General features: G+C 37.1%; 1 protein-coding gene and 1 pseudogene across 10 annotated transcripts in view; one reads left to right on the forward strand and one right to left on the reverse strand.

Annotated features, from left to right (window-relative positions):
- BCAS3 (BCAS3 microtubule associated cell migration factor) overlaps positions 1–12,962 on the forward strand; it is a 598,224-nt gene that overhangs the window by 89,477 nt on the left and 495,785 nt on the right. The window lies entirely within an intron of this gene.
- On the reverse strand, positions 371–582 carry LOC118024667 (annotated as a pseudogene).

Here is a 12,962-nt window from a genome sequence, read left to right on the forward strand (position 1 = left end):
ACTGAGTCACCCAGGCGTCCCAGAAGTGGAATATACTTTTGTTGTTGATTTTACTTTTATTGTTTTAAACAGTGTGATGCATACTGTTATGCAGCTACTTAGTTGGAATTTTTCAGAGTGTAAAGGGACCTCCCTGATTTGTTTTTTCTTCATTTGAACACATTGTTTAGTAAATGTGAAGGGGATCTCCTTTGCATGATAGCAGTAATATACAAAGGACATGGACATTGGAAAATAGAACTAGCTAATTTAAGAAACACTTAAAAATTGTTTTTGTTGTTTTTATTATGCACTACATTATTGCATAACCTTCTAGAAGGGGTAGATGAGCATAAAGAAGTTATTTTTCATTAACCAAGAAAATGCTTCCTTAATCGATGTTCTCCAAGTCCTTTGACACATAGTAATGATGAATTCTAGAGAGGCCTTATCTCTTTCTGTCAGACTCCAATAATATGAATAATGGGCAACCCTTTCTTCCTTACCCCCATCAGTGAACCTGTGGATGTGCATAATGGCTATGCCAGGAATGAACAAGCACACAGCCATAACACCCATCTTGGGCAGAATCTTGAACTACATTGTGCCGTGGTTGACAAGGCCAAGGAACACTCTTATTTAATGAAGTGCAGTGCCAACCTTTGTCCAAAACAAAGTAATTCCAAGACAGGGTGGGTTCCCTACTAATATTCAAATAAATATCTCTTATCATCTTAAATTCACCTTGAAAAAGAAAGTAAGTGTAATAGCTAAATAAGAATAAAGACTTAATTTAAAAATTAAGGACTGTTCATTAAATATAATACGGCTAGTTCACGGTATTAATTTTTTGCAGTTTTGTTGCAGACTGCTAGAGTCATCTTGGATTGGCAGAATTCCGTGGGACTGGTATTTGGTAGCCACTGCCTGAAAGTAGTAGTTATTTAGGTAGAGGTTAAGCACTGTTTCAGTGTCCTGAAGTGTTACTGAAGAGACTTTATTTGAAGTTGTGTATAAAGTAAATAAAAGTTTTGTTAATGAAAACCAGAAGGGAGATTACTTGGGATAATAGGTACGCAATGTTTCTTTTTGGCATGAAATGTCACAGATGATGTTATATATGATAGCATGTATTTTGAGTTTTGACTAATTTTCATCCTGTTGTATTCATGAGGACTGATGAAATCACATTTTGGGCTGGTATTAACTTCTGCAGACACAAACAAGAGATTTATACTGTTCTTCCAGTTTTCGGTGCTTTAGCATATGGGCTTTCCAAACAGTTCCTTGGCCTTCCTTCAAGGACCAAGTCTTTCACTTGCCCATCTCTGGTGGTTTTTCACTCCTGTGGGTGTTCTGCATTTTCTTCTGGTTCTCTGTATGGCTCTGTGGCTCTCTTTATTGCTTTCAAAGAATGGGCTTTCACATCTTCGACATACCATTTATCAGAGCTGCCACATTGGCATAGAGGTTTTTAATGCAATGGATCAGCATTGTAGGGTATCCAGTATCATGGGTTGCTCATAGGGCTCTGGACTTTAGTATTAACTAGAGTATGCCCTGTTCATCTGATTGTGGATATAATGAAATCTTAAGGAAATAAGATGACATTACTATTACTACTTAAGTACTTTCTCTCATGTGGCTTAGAGATATACTTTATATATCTTGAAATGTTGCACTACCTTTAGTAAACAGAAGTCACTAGCATGAATGTTAATTATCCAGCATTTACCATATTCACTTACTCGCTTAAAGCAAATTTTTAGTTTTCCTATAGGGGGAAGGCAGAGAGCCAGAATATTTCACACTTGATTCACACAAAGTTTTAAAACACATGGTGGACAAATCTGTAAACTGAGACACATATTATTATGTAATATTTTAACCATGGAAAGTTTTTAAGATATGTTTATTTTAAAAAATAGTACCTGAACTATGGACACTCCTAAGTGGTGTGTTGTAAGGTCATATTTACAGACATTACTGTATAGTTCCTTGTGATCCTGAAATTGGTACAAATCTCAAAAGGCCCACCAAAATGGTTGCATGTAAGTGACCAAACCAAAGGAATGTTGACTTAATTTTTAAAGAACTTCCTTACTTGCTATTTATTATATGCTATATGTATCGCTGAAAACCTGTTTTGTTAGGATCCTGGCTGGAAACAGATGAATACTCAAATTGAGCAATTTGAGGAAAGTTAAAATGAAACATGTGGGAGCTGAGACCTTTTACCATTTCCAACAAGGGGAGAGAGCCATTAGCAGAACCTGCAAAGGGAGCCTTATCAAAAGGGTCACATACAGAACCTCTGGTGGAAGGATTTGGTGTACCTGTAATTACCTGACAGTGGAGCACTCAAGGGTATTCCAACCATACTTTAATTCCTGTAGATGGCTCCCTCAGGTTGAACCCAGCCAGAAGCCAGAGGCTGAGTTCTGAAGGTTCCGAGAGCCCACTGCAGCAATCCGTACTGTATGGGTCAGTCTCCCACGGCAGGGAGCAGGGTGCAGACGATACAGAGTGTATTTGGAGGAGCAGCACGCTTACATTCAGTAAAATTTCACACTAAAACAGAGTTTATGGGGACAACAAGTGTGGCGGAAATTTATGCCGTGTTGTAATCAGAGCAGTAATCCTGATTAAAAGTTAGGAATTTTAAATAAAAATGTTAATACTAATAAAAAAAATCACTAGTAAATAATTTTACTGAAAAGGGAAGGTGAAGATACTTTGTTGGAATAGGGATGTAAGGAAGAGTCGAGACAGGGAGAAAAGAGCAAAATGAGCAAAGACCATATAGAAACAAGTTCTAAGTACATTGTAGCCTGAGCACATGGTCAAACTGAGCCATGAAGAACCTGATTCCTCCTGGTTTTCTGCGTTCAACTGAGCTAGTGTACTTTGTATTCAATTGCTGTTATGTTGTAGCACAAAAAATTAAAATGCTGTCAATTTTATTTATTAACACAGCTTCCTTGATATACTGACATTACTCCCCATTTAGAATCATAAATTGTACCAAAAAACCTGTGTGTACACACTTTTAACAGCTTTATTGAAGTATAATTGACATAAAATAAGCTACACATACTTCAGGTGTACAATTTTATGGTTGACATATGTATACACCTATGAAACCATCTCCACAAACAAGATAACATGTTTATCACCCCCAAAATATTCCTTGTGTCCCTTTATAACTCTTCCCTCTCAGCTCCTTTTCCTCAGATGACGACCCATCTGCTTTCTGTCACAATAGGTTAGTTTGCATTTTCTAGAATGTTTATATAAATGGAATCATACAGCATCTTTGGTCAGGCTTCTGTTATGTAGCCTATTTATTTTGAGATTCATCCATGTTGTTGCATTTATCAAGAGTTCATTCATTTTTATTGCTGCCTAGTATCATATCATGAATATGGATTATCCATTCACCTGTTGATGGATATTTCAGTTGTTTTGTGGGCTTTGGCTTTTACAAATAGTGCTGCTATGAACATAATTTTCAAGTATTTGTATAAACATACGCTTTCAGGCTCGCAGGGTTCACGCGATAAAGAATCCGAAATACACCCGCGGGGCCCGCTCTCCGCGGCCGGAAGCGCCCACACGGCCGTTCAGTCCAGCTTCCGGGGTCCCAGGTCCGGGGCGCGCGTGGCCGCCTTCTTCTTAGCGCGTTCGGCCTCCGTTTCCGGCTAATGCCCCGCACGCCTCGTGCAGGCCCCGCTCTGACTCCAGACCCTCCCAGTTGTCAGTGCCCCACAGATCCGGTCTCGGGCTTGGCTGGGCACCGGCACGGCTGTCGCTGGGCTCCCGGCCCCCCCGTTACACTCGCTGTCCGGCCGTGTGTTCTCGGGCGGCCCCGCGGCGCTTGGCTCCCGTCAGCCATGCTGGTCTGAAAACACTCTTGCTTTTAGCTTCTATTTTGTCCTAATCAGTTTTTCTCTGCTGTAATTTTATTTTACTGTGTGATTTGAGAGCAAGGGATTCATGAATCCCCCCAAAGGTTGAAAAATCGGTGAGGAGAATGGTGTAGGTAAAAGGGAAGCAAAGGAAAAAACCGTAAACCATTAAGCAAAAGATGGTCTTTCTTGTAAAGAGGATTGAAAATGGAAATAGAATTTTAAAAGGGGGATTTTCTTTAGAGTTAGCTAACGATTGACCTGGCTGTGTATTCCAAGAAATTACATCATGTCATGAGAAGCAGTGATACTTGAGAAACTTAAAATGTATGTGGTATATTAAATGGAGACAAACTGTGGGAAGTCAGTCAAGCTTACACCTTGCATTTTTTTTTTTTTTTTTTTACATACAGATTCCTCTTTTATGGCTATGTCAGGCTTTTAAAAAATTTTTAGTATCATAGTATGAAGGAAAAGATAATTCTCATCAAGTACGCCTGATTTTGATATTGAATGTCCACCTGAAAGTAGATCACCAGAAAGATTCACCTTCAAAGAAATGACACCGTGATGCCCTTCTTTATCAACAACCACTTATACACAGTCTTTCTACTTTGACTAGTATGATAACCTTTCATTGTTTTATAATTAAAGTGCAATCTATATTTACTTTCAGAGTAATGTTTATCATGTAAACTCATTTTTAGTATTTAATAGCTTTTTCTCTTTTCTGTGAAAATATGGACTGGAATAGAACTCCTTACAGTTTTTCCCATTAAAAGTAATGGAAATGATTTTCCATTTGATGCCTTTCCATTTAGTGGCAGTTTTCAGGAACAAAGTCACTAAATGAGGAATGCGTGTTTGGGTGGTTACCTTGTACTTGTTATAGTTTTCTGTTTTGTGGGATTTGGGGGGGATGTTTTCATTAAGATAAAATTCTGTTTTTTTCTTCTAGTAGTTTTGAGTGAATGTTATTATTCCTTTTTCTGTTCAGTATGTTTTGGGGGCAGCTTTAACAATCAGTTTTATAGAGGTTAGGGGTTGTGGTTTGGAGGGGTTCAGGTGCTTTCTCTGGTTTCCTAGTGGGAGTGTGTCTTTTTCTGTAGATTTGGTGTAATATAGGGAGTCTTTAATAAATGGCACGTTGGGGCAATGGCTTCAGTCCTTTGGTTTTCTGATAAGATCTTTTACCTTCAGCTGCTTTCTTCCATCTTTCCTTTCCCATGAAGTTCCTGAGGACACATACCATGTCTGTTGTGATTGATGCCTCTCTGTGCTTTCCCTCTGACTGGCATCTCTGGTCCTGCACTTGTTCTCAGCCCCTTCCTTTTGATTCCTTAGTTGCCAGCACTTTGCTCCAACTGATCTGAGACCTTGTTTTTAGTAATTCCCTGCTTAGGTGAGACTCCTTGCTTCTGGGAGTAAATCCTAGGTGATTTTATCTCTGTTCTGCCACTAATAGGACCATTGCACTCTCTACTTGTTTTCCAAGTAATCCCTGCTCAGCTTTGGGCTAGTTCAGGAGAAGGCTCTGCCAATTTTGAATATTTCTGATCCCGCTGTGTAAATGTTACTTAAATTTATTGGTTTTTCTTTTTCTTAGTTATGCTATAGTGCAATTCAGGAACAATTTCATTTGCTTTCCTTGTTGATATATATTATTATTATTATTATTTTTTAAAGATTTTATTTATTTATTTGAGAGAGAGAGAGAATGAGAGAGAGCACGAGAGGGAGGAGGGTCAGAGGGAGAAGCAGACTCCCCGCTGAGCAGGGAGCCCGATGTGGGACTTGATCCCGGGACTCCAGGATCATGACCTGAGCCGAAGGCAGTCGCTTAACCAACTGAGCCACCCAGGCGCCCTGATGTATATTATTTTTTAAAGGTATTTGGAGATTGAGAGTTAGATGTCCGTATATACACACACAAACACATTTGTAAAAATACTTGGATCGCATCGTTCTTATCTGCACCTTGCTTGTTTTTTACTTTTGTTGATATTTTATGGTGTGTTTTCATTTAACAGTGATTATTAGTGTTACCCCATGCACATTATCTTGTTGTATACATATTCCATTAATATACATATTTTAAATTATTGATCATAAATAGAAAGCTTAAAGCTTAAAGTAGACCATCATGTGCTGTCACCAGGTCTAAGGATCTCATGTTTAGCTTTGTAAGATTTTGTGTCAGAGAATGGTGGTAAGGCAAAGAAGAAAGCATTTATGAAAGGTTTGTTCTCGAAAGCAAAAATCAGCCACAGATTTTATTAAAATGGAACCATCTCTCCTGCCATTTTACTACCGTGTATGTTTCATGTAGCAGTGTTGCAGACATGTATATTTTCCAAGAGCTACATTTAATTCTTATCATGTGGTTCTGCCTGAGTTTAATAGAAGTCCTTGGGGAATGAACCCATACTGTGTTGAGCCTTTATTCAGAAAGCGAGTATTGAAATCCCATCATTATAAGGAGTTGAGAGAATGTTACCTCTTTTCTTGGATGTTTTCATGTGTTACCACTTTTCTTTAGGATCTGTATACTTAAGTATTGACTGACTAGAAATTCTCTTCTTGAGCTATTCAAGTAGATTTGGCTCTGAGCAATTTAAACATGGTTGGTGCCGATTGAAATGCTAATAGTGTGGATATATTATGTTGAAATATATTAAAATTAATTTCACCTGTTTATTTCTACTTTTGTTTAATGTATCTGCTAGAAAATTTAACATTAGATGTGTAGCTCACTTTATCTTTTTACTGAATTTGTGTTGCTCTAACCTTATTTTGGGCTACAGTATACATTTGGATTCTTTCTGATGACCTCTTTGTGGAAAATCATCACAGTTTCTTGTTACATGTACCGATCTATACATTTATTTCTCCTGGGCTGTTAGCCAGGAATATTTACAGAGTTCTGGAAATGTAGTATCAGGAAAGATTGCCAGAGGATAGTAGTCTAGAATGTATAGTTGAGGAAAGAAGCCTTCAAAACAAACGTTGACTTTATGATATTCTGGATGACATTGAGCTTTCAGTGGCAGCATTTTTAGTGTTAATCTAACAAGAACTCTGCCTATGGTGATATTTGTGATTAATGGATCTGGTCTTCATTTTTGGTTCTATAATTTTCTTTCTATAAGCATTTATGCTGAAGTTGGTGCACTGTAATATTCATGGATACTCCAAAAACCCATGGAAAGAAGTGTAGAATATTGGAAACAACAAAGGTTTTGGAGTCACACTGACCTAGATTGGAATTATTAGCCGCATAAACTAGTAAATTACTCGACAGTTCTTAGGCTCAATTTCATATTTGTAAAGTGGTGCTGATATATAACTACTGTGCTTGGTTCTTGGGAGGATTAAATAAGGTAATGTTTTCAAGTATTTAGTATAGTGTCAGGTCCATATTAGGTGCACCTCATATTATTTGGGTCAGAAAGATATGAAGAGCCAGGGAATACTCTACCAGGAATTTCTTCTCATATATACATCTATATGAAGGACAAATCTTTGTACATATGCATGCATGTATAGGTAATGTTTTGGGGAAGCTTTGCCTGTATGACTATTGGAGAAATTTGGCTCTGCCTAGTCTACCCAGTACTCATACTACAGGTTTGTCTGGCTTTGTGTCGGCCCAGTACTGTATATCTCTGATGAACAGGAGCCCTTTACTTTCATTGGAAAATGGTTGTTTGTTTATATTCCTCAAAGAAGCTCATGCTATATTTATATATTTACATATAAATATATAAATAGTTGAAACTGAAATACAGCAAATCATATTTAAAATGTCTCGTATGCTAAATTTTGACATACGTATACACCCATGAAACCAGCACTCCAAAGTAATGAGCATATCCATCACCCACGATAATTTTCTCATGCTCCTTTATAATGCTTCCCTGCTGCCCCTCCCAGTAGGAAGGGAGTAGAAGAAGCACATTTTTAAAAAAAAATTTTTTTAATTTTTAATTTTTTTTGAAGAAGCACATTTAAAAAAATTTTTTATTGTTATGTTAATCACCATACATTACATCATTAGTTTTAGAAGTAGTGTTCCATGATTCATTGTTTATGCATAACACCCAGTGCTCCATGCAGAATGTGCCCTCTTTAATACCCATCACCAGGCTAACCCATCCTTCCACCCCCCTCCCCTCTAGAACCCTCAGTTTGTTTTTCAGAGTCCATCATCTCTCATGGTTCATCTCCCCCTCCGATTTCCCCCCCTTCATTCTTCCCCTCCTGCTATCTTCTTTTTTTTTCTTAACATATATTGCATTATTTGTTTCAGAGGTACAGATCTGAGATTCAATAGTCTTGCACAATTCACAAGTGAAGAAGCACATTTTTATGTATTAAGTCCCTGAGTAACACTGGGGTCTTTTTTTGGGAGGTACTTTGCTGCCATGTAGTTTAGGATGACTTTAGTCGATAGTTAAAAACATAAAGGTAGGAGTTTTTAATTCAAAGTTTTTTTTCTTCTCTACATTTGAAACTAAAGGCCTTTTGAAAGAAAAGCTTTCTATCTAGGACAAGTTTATAAAACTACTAAAGGGCTTGCAGTTTCTCTGTGTAATCATTTCAAAACAATTTTTTTTCAGCCACCAAAAGGATGCAGTCTTGACATATAAATAGAAAACAGATTGAGTTTTTGGCTGATATTTCTATACTGGTTTAAATGTTGGTTCGGTCAACTTCAGGCTTAGATTACAAGATTTGCAAATTAAAGGAAAACCAAAAGGGAAAGAACATCTGCATAGATTCTGACTTTGTGGAATTCCATACAGGCACGCTTACTGTACTTCTGGTGGAACAGGGCATGTGCACAGTGAATAAGCCCTATAAAGAGATCACTGTTCTGTTGTGCTTGTCCTAAAGAAAAAATTGATGATGAAAATTCAGTAATTCATTATGAAGAACCATGACAGTTTCCAAATCAAGTATTATTCCATAATTTTGGGAAAAAATATTTTGTTGATACAGCTATATGGTATTTAGCCAGAATAAAATCCTGTTAAATGTCACTAGTTGTGTTACTTGATGATTTTCTTGAATCCAAGTATTGGGATTTGAGAAAGGTAATTTGCTTTAACTAAGACTTAAATATGTTTTAATCAAGGGCTATGTTGATAAAATTGACAGTAAATTACTACACACTTCAGTGAGATGTAAGGAATCCTTACTTGCTTCTGGGTAAATCATACCTTGTATGTGTATGATTTAAAAATGTTTGCTATAAAAAATGTTTGCTATAGATTACCTATGCTGCTATTTCAAAGAAAGCTTTAATGTTTTTTCTCTTTTATTCTAACAAGGAGCATTATATTTTTAAAAAAGATTTATTTATTTATTAGAGAGAGAGAGAGCGCACGCGAGCATGGTAGGGGAGGGGTAGAGGGAGAGGGAGAGAATCCTACAGCAGACTCCCTGCTGAGTGTGGAGCCCGACAAGAGGGGCTCGATCTCAAAACCCATGAGATCATGACCTGAGCCGCAACCAAGAGTCGGATGCTTAACTGACTCAGGCGCCCTTATATTCTTTTAATATCATTTCAGCTACTCTTACAGTATCTGGGAATTCAGTAGTAATCTAAGGCAATGGTTGTGAACTGAGGGGAGAAGGGGGGTGATTTTGATCCCCAGGGACGCATGGCAGTGCCTGGGGACATTTTTGGTTGTTACACCTTGAGATGGGGAAGAGCTAGTCCTATCTAGTGGGTAGAGTCAAGGATGCTGCTAAACATCCTATTATGTGGAGATCAGCCCCTGACAATAAAGAATTATCCAGCCTATGTCAATAAATAGGGCCAAGGTTGAGAAACTCGCGTCTAAGGAGACAAAAATCTACACACCAATTGAGCTGGCATTCTAGCATAGAGAGAAAAAATTAGTAAAGTAGTATAGTGGCAAGAGATAATGTAAAAACTACTAGATCATGTGGTTAGGTAATGTTGGACAGGGCAGGGTTTTGTGTTCTTGATGGGCATTTGGATAATCTGATGTTTGGGCTATAGTGAATAGAACTGATGTGAACATTTGTGTCCACATGTATACATTTTTTAGTGTACATTTCTGTTTGGCATATATACCTAGGAGTGGGATTGCTAGATCATAAGTTATGCTTTGTTAAATAGTACCATGCAGTTTTCTTAAGTGTTTTACCTTCCTACCAGTAGTCCATAAGGGTTCCAGTTGCAGTACTTCTTGTGAAAACTTGGCATTGATGGTCTTCATTTTAGCCATTCTGATGGGTATACATTGGTATCACATGTGGTTTTGTTTGCATTTTACTGATAACTAATGAACTTAGTACCTTAATATGTACTTGTAAGCTGTTTCAGTATCCTCTGAAGTGCCTGTCCAAGTCTTGCTCATTTTTCTTTTGCATTATATGTCTTTTTCTAATTCGTTTGTTGGAATCCTTTTAATGTGTGCCCCCTGTCAGTGCTTTTATGATTGAATCCTGTTTACCCCAGGGTAATGAAGCTGAACCCAAAATGTACGTGGGCATCAATACAGAAGTCCAAGAATAGCCAAGACAGTTTTGAAGAAGAAGTAGGTGGGGTTACATTGCTTGATATCAGCTTATGAAGAAGTGGCAGTAAATAAGTTATGTTGGCATAAGGAGAAGATTTAGATTCGTTGAATACATAGAGAGTCCAGAAACAGATTCACATATTTTTTGATAAAGTTGAGGATTCATGTATGGTTCATTTGGATATTCATATGGAAAATGAAAATTGTATTCTCTACCTTATACCATGCAAAAATCAACTTAAGATGTTTTGTGGACCTTAACGTAAGAGAAAAACATAATATTTGAAGATAAAGGAATTATCTTCATGATTTTAAGGTAGGCAGATGTTCCCTAAACAGAACATAATAAATACTGACTAAAAAGGAAAAGATTTGTATTCTTTTGGTTTCAGTATTACACAGAAAATTGCTTCATTTGGTGGCGTATCATGAATATATGATAGCCTGTTGTGTAAATGCAATGAAAAGCTAAGTTTTTATTATTCCACAAACCTTTATTTAATGTCAGTATGTGGAATTATCATCTAATGAGGACAGTATAGTAGAATGTGCATAATTTCCTATATTGATGACACCGCGGGTCCTATAAGATTGTCTTAAAATATTGGGATTTGAAATCTTGAATTTGCTTTTTCTCCATTTGTAGTGCTTTTAAAAATTTCCTTTGTTTCTTAATTTCTCTTCCTAGTATTCCAATTATTGAACACCTTTTAATAGCAGTTCTTTATGTTTGAGAAATGTAGATCCAATTGTAATGGTACAAAACAGGATACTGTTGTACAAGTCTGGTTGGAAAACTTACCTGAAAGAGGGCAGAAATCCTTCCAGCCATCCAGATCATGAAGGGGAAAAAGGGCAAATAGGAAGTCCTGGCTAGTTACTTTGAAAGGGCACGCTAAGTGAAATTGTAGGAGTTTTTTTTTTTTAAATGCCTTAAAATCCTGGGTTTTGTATTCTGTGCAGGATCATACAGAGGGACACAGTTTTCTTGTTTATTTCTAAATGTAAAACTGTTCGTCATAACTTAGGATACTTTGAAGGGTAGGGAAAAACTCCTTTTGGACTAATACTTTGCTGAAAAACCTGAAAAAAAATTACAAACAACTTGAAGTATTATCTTATGTTTATAAGCAGATTATTATTATTTAAAAATAAACTTTCTCGCCTCAGTAAGGTAGTTGCCACAATCAATATACTATCCCAGAGGCAAGATTTATTTTTGTTTTTGTTTTTTAAAAGACTTCTGAGTGCATTATATCTTAATGTTAACTGATTTTTATCCTTTTTGGGCACAATTGTTATAACAAGTGGTTTTTCTTGGCATTCAAGTAATTTTATTAACATCTTATTTTTCAAACACGGTGTCTAAAGAAGGTGGGGGTGGGAGGGATGGGGTGCCTGAGTGATAGACATTGGGGAGGGTATGTGCTATGGTGAGCGCTGTGAATTGTGTAAGGCTGTTGAATCACAGACCTGTACCTCTGAAACAAATAATATATTATATGTTAAAAAAAAAAAGAAGAAGATAGCAGGAAGGGAAAAATGAAGGGGCGGAAATCAGAGGGGGAGACGAACCATGAGAGACTATGGGCTCTGAGAAACAAACTGAGGGTTTCAGAGGGGAGGGGAGGTGGGGGGATGGGTTAGCCTGGTGATGGGTATTAAGGAGGGTACATATTGAATGGAGCACTGGGTGTTATACGCAAACAATGAATCATGGAACACTACATCAAAAACTAATGGTGATTAACATAGCATAATAAAAAAATAAATAAAAATAAAGGTATCAATAATAAATAAATTACATGTTGATACAAATAAAAAAAAAATAAAATAACAAGGCCCAAAGAGTTCTTGCGAGATAGCCGGCATATTACTTAGCACCTCCTGCTTGGGTGTGGCTGAAGGTGCTGTGGAGGGGAGGCAGTTAGAGACGCACAAGAGCCAGCACTTTTGAGTGTCCCTTTGGAGTTATTATTATTTTTTTAAACATCTAAGTGCTATAAGTGGTTTAAACATGTGGTTTACTTAAGTTCTATCACTTATTCAAATGTAACACATACTGTTTCTCTCTGGAGAAACAGTGAGAAATAAGGAATTTGTATGTTGTAAAATAACGGTTCCTATTTCGTTTTAAACCCTGTTTTCTTAGAATCTTCTCATTTCGTTGAAAAATTTCAAGAACACGTTCTGAACGCATCTGTCAGTTTTGCCCAGGCACCTTTCTCAAACAAGGAAATAAAAGTTAAGTTTATGATGACCAGATAGCTTGACGAAAACAGCTGCAGTGCATACTTCTGTGAGTCACTTGTCAAATGAAGCAGCAATATAGGCAAAACGTAACGCCCCCCTCAGACAAAACTGCTGCCCTTGGGGCCGCTTGAAATTATTCAACACTAAACGCCGTAATGTTAATTAGAAGAGGAACAAACTCTACAAAGATAAATATGTTTTCAATATGATTCTTAGGGAGGGTACAGTAGAAACCAGTGAATAGAGAGGAAATTTATTTCTGGCAGGA

Source organism: Mirounga leonina, unplaced genomic scaffold (assembly GCF_011800145.1).
Source record: "Mirounga leonina isolate KUSES-001 unplaced genomic scaffold, KU_Mleo_1.0 Mir_200, whole genome shotgun sequence".
NCBI classification, from domain to species: domain Eukaryota; kingdom Metazoa; phylum Chordata; class Mammalia; order Carnivora; family Phocidae; genus Mirounga; species Mirounga leonina.